Raw genomic sequence first — 10,218 nt, forward strand, 5'->3', positions numbered from 1 at the left:
TTGCTCACGTAATGTGCACGACTGACTAGTGGATGTGGAAGTTGAAAAGGTATTTTGAAAATTTCCTTTCTGATCTGTAATGTATTAATGAGAATGCAAAACATGGTGATACTGAGGAACTTTATTGCAGTTATTAGTTACCAAAAACCAAAACATACAAACCCAAACGCACATTTTGTAAGATCTCACGATGCTGTCGGCAACATTACCAACAGTACAATGCAACTTCATTCACTCAACTATACAGACTGTGGTGTAGTACCCAATATCTCCCCTCAAGTCACGAGGGGACACATGAGGAGCAGGCGTCAGAGATAATATAAACTCATTTGTTTCTAACCCCTTGGAAGTTTTTACCTTTCACGTTTTTTACAACACTGAAACATGGTAGAAATTAAAATAATTTTTGACAAACATTACAAAAAAGAGCACTTTATGTCAAAGTGAAATCAGAGCTCTACAAAGTAATCAAGTAGTGAAAATGAATGATTAAATTAACTCACCTAAATCATCGCTGCTGCCGTCAACTGAGAGCAGTGCATGCAGTTAAAGGATTGTATTAGAAATATGCTAGTATCTAAAATGTCCAGTTACTGTCACGGTCCTGGGCAGAATCATCATGAACACCACAGGACACTCTAAGCAACTCTATGAAATTGTTTTTGAAAAACAGAAGCCAGGAGATGGAATCAAGAACATTTCATTAAATATCTCCTAGAATGCAGTTAAATCCATTTGTTAGACATAGAACATGGCATCCTCAGAAAAGTGACCATGCCAGAAGGAGATTCGAGACAGAGGGCACCAATACACCTATGACTCCTCTGAAGAAGTTACAAGCGTCAGAGATTAAGATGGGAGAGACTTTGCCAATCAGTTTCTAGTCTGATGGCCAAAAAACCTAATTTCAGTCACATCAGACCATAGAAACATCTTCCACTTGACTTTAGATTCTCCCACATGCTTACTGACTAACTCCTATCACTTTCACATGGAAGCTTTTTTTTTTTTACTTTTGTCAAAGATATAAAGCCAAATTAAATCAATCATAACTCTGTGCTGTAAAAACCTATAAATTGAAAAATACCAAAGGGGTGATTCTTTTCTATACCTACTGAATATAAACAAGATATATATCTGAAGTGTGGAAAGAAATATACAAACCCTTTCTTATATCAAAAACGGAAATGATCTTCTCTTCAAAACCACTAGAAACTCTCATCCATCCATTATCTGTAACCACTCAACCAGTTCAGGGTTGTGGGGGGGGGCTTGAGCCTATCCCTGCTGTCACTGGGTGAGAGGCAGGGTACAGCCTTTACAGCCAGTCCAACTCAGCACCAACACAGATGGACATCTACATACAGACAAGCATTCATACTCAAATTCACACCTATAAGGGATTAAGAGTCACCGATTAACCTAACATGCATGTCTCTGGACTGTGGGAGGAACCCGGAGAACCCGATGGAAACCTATGCAAGCACAGGTTGATCATGCAAACTACACAGCGAAAGGCTGCAGCTGAGGATCTTCTAGCTGTGAGGCAGCAGGGCTAACCCCTCCACCACCGTGCTGCCCATTATCTCACATACAGTCCCTTATTCTAAGTCTTCTTTTCAGCAGCCCATAGCCCAGGAAATGACCTGACCTCAGCATAACTCTAACATTGTCATATTATTTTAAGATAAAATCTAAAAGAACAAACACACTGCGGCCATTACTTTCCCATTCCGGTGCAGAGGTCATTACCTTGTGGACAGCTCGGTCCTATTAGTTTGCACATAAGATGAAGAATTGCATGACTAAAGTCTGCTTCTCTGTGAGTATATTGTTGATGTTAAATGGGACCATTAGACACTAGATAAATTTAAATGAAGACCATGAAACACTGTAAAGATAGTATGGGATTATTGTGTCCAAGATTCACACTGGGGAAGATGAAAAAAAGTTTTGGGATGTTTGTTTCCTAAAACTTTTAGGGTCTGTTGGAAGGCCCTCGTTATTGAATTAAAAAAGCAGGTATAAATCATTGCAGTAAATTTCCACACAAACCCTCAAGACCCAATGTAAGTACTTCATAAAACACAATCACAGGATAATTTGCGGATAATAAATTTAGCATACAGTTTGAGGAGCTTGCAACAGTGGGCCGTGTCACAGCCGGTTTTACTATAAATGGCTCAAAGCCGCTTCATCTTAAACAAATTTGCATATTCAGAATTGCTACAGCATAAAGATTAAAGAACTGAAGTTGCAATTTCCCTACCTGTCACATCATCCAATTGTAGACAGTAAGATAAAACTGAGTAAAGCATGTAACATTCAAAGGACTCCTAATAACTGCTGGAAATTTCACATTCATGTCAAAGCAGATGGGTTTGTAAGAAGCATAAAAACATCAGTTTTCCATCCAAATCGTCTTTCTATCGACACTATGTACGCAATCACACTTTCTTTCTCATTTCATTTAATCAGACATTTAATTGTCTGTCCTCTCTTTAAACCGTTCAAATGTTTTTGTAAATCCACATTCAATAAATAAATAGATAAACCATGTTAATCAACACTTACTGTACACTAGACGAACAAGAAGAGCTTATGGGTGGAAAAAAAGGTTAAAGAGGTAAAATGTTCCTTTCAGACTTAAATATCCCCTTTTCTTATCATGCAATCAGCAAACCATCAAACCGCACTGCAAAGGGTAGTGATCCATTACGGCAAGATAACAGTCTTTTCGATGAACTGAGACAGAGCACTTAACTAAACCCAAAGCAGCTGTTAAATTCAATTCTAGTGACATGACCTGCTAACTAATAAATCCCAACTGCTCACTATACTCTGTTTGTCCTTGTGGGTAATTTAATCATATTTATAAAAGTGATGCTGGTCTCATCTATTACACGCCATACTTCAATATATACTCCTGGGATCCTCCCCCAGTGTTGTCGGGGGAGTGGAATTACTGTCACGCTGGACACTTACAGACTGTAGTGGGGGCGTAACAGTACAGACTCGGAGCTGCAGGTAGAGCTGCACACAGGCTGACATTTTGCCACCGAGTCACAACTAAATATTTACAGAGGCAGACATTCTTAAATCCACATCGCAGCCATGGTTTGTGCCCTGCAGAGGCAGATGTGAAGTGTGGCACGGAGCAGGTTGGCACAGCAAGGCAAGCAGGTTAGAGAGGAAGTGAAGGGAAAGCTGAGAGAGACCCAGGGTTAAGTCGGCTCATTCTTATTTTTTTAATAAATCCCATGAAAAGACAAGTATTGGTTAAACTACCAAATAATGTCTCTGTATCCAAAGCTTGCTACAGTTTATTAATTGTTACATAGAGCTTCATTGTTGGCAACAGATAATAAACACACATCAGTGAGCCATACTGCTGCAGTGGGTGACAATGGGTATTGAAGGAATCATCACCATGAACGTGGGCACTGTCATCTTGAATCAACCCCACAAACAGTACAGTACTCCATCCTTCTGCTGTAGATACTGTACCATCACTACTGCACCAAATGTGTATTAGGCTGCAAAAAATCCCCTATTTCCTAATGTTTGAGTGGGAACCACAGTTCCCAGCTGTTTTAGAAATTCCAAGAGCTTTAAATGGATAAAATCTATATTTGGGAGTATTTTGAAAGTCTGAATGAGTGCAGGATGGAGAAGCCATATAGTAGGTGTATTGTATATATAGTATATATATAGTATATATATATATATAGTGTGTGTGTGTATATATATATATATATATATATATATATATATATATATATATATATATATATATATATATATACACTATCATCACACCAGCCTTATCGTTTAATAGACTACAGAGGTTGAGTAATTCTCAGCATAAAGCTCATCCCCCACAACCACTGAAGACTCATTAAATTATGATACCTTGTTGATGATTTCCAATTAATGATCTAATTTTCCACACTGGTGGGCTGGCTTACTCTGTCCCACAGCATACGGGACAGAACAATTGGAGTCAGGGAAGGGAGACAAAGTCACCACAGATGCATATTGTGGAGAAGCTGTGAATTGAATGTGAGCAGAAAAAGTCTGTCTGCTCTCTCTTTTCATATAAAGCTGTTTATTTGGGAAAAACAAACCACAACTGTTGGTTGTTTGTTTTTTAAGTAAAAGGTTAGTGCTTCCAGGTTTCTATTTACTGGTACAGCAGATGTATGCATTGGAGTAAACTTGGTGTTAGCGCTAACATCATCTATTACAGTAATACATTCATGAACACAAATTACATATTTAAGTAATTTACCAAACAATAATGTATAATAATAGGCAGCAACAGCTATATGTCTAAAAAGAAGGTCTGAAGAAGGTTGTGATTGCTGACAATGTAATTAATATCTCAGATATAACACTGGGCTCTTACGTTGTTTTATTTTTAATTGTAAACATAATGCTTAATAAGTTCAGAACTTTAAGCAAACACATGGATTTTACTTTACACAACTGAAATCACACAAAACTACTTTAGAGCTGGGGATTGGTATGAGGCTCCACTCTAAAAATTGACAAAACAATAAGAAAATATCGAACGAATGCACACATGGGCATGTCGATGATATGATATGATATTTAATCTACTAATCCACTAAAATCATGCACTGTTGGGAAAATGGCAGAATAATTGCTGAGATGTGGTAAATGCCTGGGAGAAAACAGGAAACTGGACCTGGAATTATTGTATGTTTGTCAAACTAATATAAATACATTGTTGCTCTGCACTGTTCTTTAAATCCAGTGCTTTACACCTACTCTTTGGCCTTTGGGCCAGAATAATAAGAAACAGAGAACTAACTGGGCTATTTGTACATTAATTAAAGAGTGATGGTTGGAAAAATACAGATAAAACATTTAATGAGTTAACCTGAGAGAAATGATGTGTGGCAGTATGTTAATCTGTAGGTTAACAGGGAAAATAGATTGTAGGGAATATTAATATGTTAATCACCTTCACAAGAGTCTTATTTGAGGGAACAGTCCCACTGACAGTCCTCACTCTCCCAGCATGAGACACGGGGGAGACAAACTTACGGCAGCTATCGATCCAGTGATCTGCTCTGCATGTGGGTTGTGAGTCCAGAGTGCAATACAGTCCTTTATTTCCACTAACCTACATAAAATGCTTTTATGGCAGAAGGAGGCAAAAAAGCCTCTGAGTTTGCAAGGAGGTCAGAGCTGCATCCAGCTCCCTGGTGCAGTAAATGGCTTCATGCCAAGCTGTGAGAGCAGCTCTGGATGCCGCTGTTGTTGATTTTCTGTCAAACCTTTCTCATCTGGCCTGCCCAGTGCAACATCTGCCAGAACCTCAATAGGTTCAAAAATGTCATCGGGGGACAGATGTTCCCCTTTTTATACCCAAACATTTACAGTAAATGACCTTTTGCTAAAACTGAGCTCAATGTTGGCTTCACTACTGGACTTTTAAATTAAATTAAACATGACTCAAGTCAAATAAGTTGGATTTTTCCTACCATGGTAAATGCCAAGGCTACAGATGGCCAATAGTTTTCATTTTTGTTTTTGTTTTTTTTACAAATTCCAAGAACAAATTCTTTTAGTTTGTCAGTTTATATTCTCCCCTGCCTGGGGCACCAAAACACAGTTGTTTTAATGAGGATGTAAGTTTTTAAAAAATATTCCAAAAACAATTGGACGTAGTATCTTGGGAACTATTTTCAGCAATGGATGAATACACATTTGGTGCCCTTTGGTGTATTTCCAGCAGCAATGTATACAGCGCTGTGTGTACGAGTATCTGAGATTGAATTAAAAGGTCACTGTTGGTTTTAACCTCAAAAGAAAAATATAATATCTCAAGATCAAGTACAATTAAACAGTGTGCAGTTTGGCTTTTCTTTGCCAAATTTCTAACTTACTCAATCAAGCTACTGAACACACTGAAAATTAGAAATCATACTTAGTACCAAACAAATATGTTCATCCTCAATTTTTTAAGTCAAGGAACAATAGATGATATGACTGGAAGGCACTGCATGAGGAAGGACTAAATTAACAATACTGCCACAGCACAAATTTCTTCCTTCATCGTAAATTATCAACCCCCCCGCCCTCACAAACACACACACACACACACACACACACACAGACACACACACAGCCTTCCAGCCTCAACCTCATTGCTTGACTAAGCACATAAAAAAAACACACACACTGCCACCAGCAGATGAAGCATCTCAGTAGTAATCGTTACGTCTCACTGTTTGTGCATAGGGGCAGGAATGTATGTCACGTCTCCTTCAGCAGCTTGAGCCGCTTGCAGCACATAGCGCGTGTGGCCATAAATCCGTGTGGTTTGAGTGATAGCTGCAGGCGCTCGGACAGTCGTTGCACACAGACACATCAGCTAAGAGCGATTTAGTAACCATTAATAAGAGCAGCGCACATTCCACAATAGACTCGATTGTGTAGCCTCTGAAATGTGGGGCCTGTGTGCTGCATGTTGGTGCTGTGTGTGCCTGTAAAAGCACTCATGCATTACAAGGGCTCGACCCAGATCACAGATAGACGTAATAATGCATGACAGGTTGTCCTTTTGGAAGTCCTGTGTCCTAATACCAGAGTGACCATTCGAAGTCTCCATATCTGATATTATGAATTCTCTGCTGAAAAGAAAACCCTGACGTTCCTTTTATATTTCATGGCTTGTTTCTTTCTATAATTTATAGAACAAAACCACATTGAGAATAGATGGAGATGTCCCCAACATAGTTTCACAGAGCCTATAGGAAAATGTTGCTCATTGTTAATGCATAAAACGTGTGAGTTTGACAATGGACATGTAAATATAATATTCTCCAAAAGCTCTTAAGATCTCACTCCACATAAAAGAAGCACTAAATATACCCCTGGTGGGAGCGCACATACCAGCATGTCAACTTAAGCGCAGTTTCCATGGCATCTGTGAGCATATTCAGATTGTGTTTATTCATAATACATGGAGAGCATGACATTAAAGATGCATATGATAAGCGTATCCCAAAGACTTTAAAGGCACTCCTCACCAAACAATCACTGATAATGCATTATTCACACTATCTCTTGTTGCAAAAGTGTACCACAAATTCCTCCTCTTTGAGATATTCAGCGTTAATGAGGCTGAACATGTCCTCTGAGTGGCGTCATCTGGAGGACACATACTGCATGTGGTGAGGAGGAGACACTCCCGGTAGAACGTTTACTCTATTTGGCCTTGTGGATGCTAAAGCCAACAAATTGGCAGCTTTGATGATCTTTAGTCAACAGGATTTTGCCTATTATTCTCTGGGGAGACAGTGAGCCTGCTGAGCACAGAAAGTGTTCTACTAACATCAAATCATTTCTCATATAGCTCAGTGAAATAGTGAAGCTGAAAACCGACAGCCGCCCCATTGTAAAGTTCAAAGAGCTATTGTGCCTCTTGTGCGTTATATTAGTGAATAACACACAAGGCGTTGGGAAGGATCGATAACACGAAGGCTGTCATGGACGTCAGACGTATTCTCCAGCTGCTAACATCTGCACTACCTGCAAACAAAGTGGATTCATCAATGACCTTTTTTACACTGTTCCAGCTGAATCCACCCTGTATGCTGGTTAATATTCATCTCTCTATACAATCTAGTCTGTTAACATTTCTGACTGTCTCCTCAAGCGTTTAACCTTGTCAGAGATAGGCTGGGATCCATTAAGATTTCCTGAAAGGGTTGAGCATTACGAGGCTCATTTAGAATGACTTCCATTTTTAATAAACTGCTCACAGCTCTGCAGATCAGATACTGAGGAGGTGCACTTAACAATGCCGGAGAGATAGATATGCCTCATAATTTATATTACACAAAAGCACAAGAAATCATACCAGTGCGGCCACCGTGATTTTTTTTTCCTTCTTTTTTATTTTGTTCTGTTCCTTCCCCCTTCTTTGTGGAAGCCGTGGTGTAAAAAAGAGACGTTTAAAAGCTGCTTCTTCATCTTTTCAGCTTTGCCCTGCTGATGTTGTGGTTAGATTTTTATATGCTGTAATAATGTTTACCTTTTTTTTAACAGACTTGGATTATTTGTTTGTACATTGCATCCTCACTGCCAACTGAATCTATAACAGACTTGTTAAAGTGGATCACTGGCAAGAAAATCCTCCTGTGAATATTGCTGCAGGTGATTTTGCGTTTTTACAACACACTTAAGATAACAGTGGTATTTGTATTAGTACACAATCGTGACTAAAAAATTGATGTGTGCAGAAAGGTAATGATCGTGTCTCAGCTGAACCAGAAATCATGAGATGAGAATAAAGTGGATAAGGTTAACAGACACTGAGAGGGGGGGGAGGGGGAGATTGGTGCCAGAGGGGAGGGTGAGGTTAATGCATTTTTTGGAGTAAAACATGTACGGGAGGCTGTTTAAATGGTGTGTGGATTGAAAATGCCGTTTGCGCTGCAGAATCAATACACGGTTACTCCGTTCTGAGAACTTGTCAGTTAGAAAAGACTCTTCAACAGAAAGGAGAGGGCAGAGAGAAATGCGCCTGCACTGAAATCCCAATGTGTCAACATATTCATAAGTCATCTCAAGTTCACTCTTTTTTTTCTTTCAAAAATCTGCTTCACTATCGTCCCAATTTAGTAAAGAAATATGCAGCTATAGAAATACTCTACACCTTTACCCTTCTGATATCTCTTGGGTTGACTCTACACGATTAGGTAAAAGCGGCTCTGAGTCTTTTCTGACATCCACTCACAAACATTAGCTGTGGCAAAATTAAAAGTTGCTTGTGTAAATGCCACTGAGTCAGAGTGGGGCCAAAGTAAGAGGGAGGAAGCAGGCACACAACCACATCACATGTTCATTCTTGTCTTCAAACACTAGGGTGTTGGCGAGTCATGTACGAGGCAGCTCATGGTGGGATTCCATGCATCTACCAGCTGAAGAGTATTATTTACACATTGCTATTAAACCACTGGCAGGTGAAAACCTCTTAAACAGGTTGTTTTTCATTTCTAACAAGATTCCGTACGCTGTGGAAGTGTGTTGACCCTTGGGTTAATGAACCTCTTCAAAACACAAGATGCAAGATTTAGTTCCTGACATTTTGAAGATCAGCTGACAGTGGTAATTAAAAACAATGTGGCGTGTTTAATGTTCTCCTTGCTTTCATAATGAGGCTGAAACGCTATTTTTTTTTTTTTTCTTTCAATGGATCAAGCTTAACAGGGCCTGGATCGTACAATTCCCACAGTGCAACTTCATCTTCATTATGCAACAAATGCAAATATTGGTTTTATTTCAAGATAACCCTGAACACATCATAGTGACATCATCAGGGTTACTTTTGTGAGGTGCTTGAAAGCTTCTCTCCCGACAGGTCATTAAACTGTTTTACCTGGCTGGGTGCAGTATTCCCAGTGATGGGTATATATAACCTTGGCTGAGTACCTTTTATATTTGTCACGTAACGTTTATATGTTAACCATCTCCACACTGTAATACTGAACTGTTTGCTTCAGGCAACAAAGGACACATTTTGTGGCAGTTTTACAGACGAATCAAAGGAAATCTGTCTGTGGAATATGCTCTTGAAACTTATCACTAAGTGAATTTCTGCAGCATGGTGGTGCTACTGCTAAATTTTCCCCCCCTTTTGTGCGTGTGTGTGTGTGTGTGCTGCTGACTGAAGGAAGAGCACTCTGTTCTTGGGTCACTTCCAAGCCCTACAGATTATAATTGATGATTTTGAACAACTGTTCCATCCAGATCTGTCTTGGTCATGCACAATATATTACAGTTATTTTATGCAAATCATCCACCCGGGAACTGATTTGATTAATGGTGCAGTGACACATTATATTCATGTTATCCATCGCTTCTCAATTGCTCACTGTGCCTCCTGCACGCCGTGTCATATCCAAGCACCCTACTGACCCCCGGTGGCGTGGAATTTATGGTGCAATGCTCAGGACCATGGATAGCATCAGAGTTCATGAAACGTATCACAGAGCTAATAGAGAATTGTGGCTTCATGACGGGCAACATTTTGTGGCATATATATCATAACGAATCATATATTTTAATGTTAATGCCTGTTACATATTTAATTAGGTGTTCTCATTAGTTAAAGTACTTCACATCAATTCTAGAGTAGACAGCTGTGGAGTTACTGATTACATTTTTCCTTTGGAAATG

Source organism: Channa argus, chromosome 24, assembly GCF_033026475.1.
Source record: "Channa argus isolate prfri chromosome 24, Channa argus male v1.0, whole genome shotgun sequence".
Classification (NCBI taxonomy): Eukaryota; Metazoa; Chordata; class Actinopteri; order Anabantiformes; family Channidae; genus Channa; species Channa argus.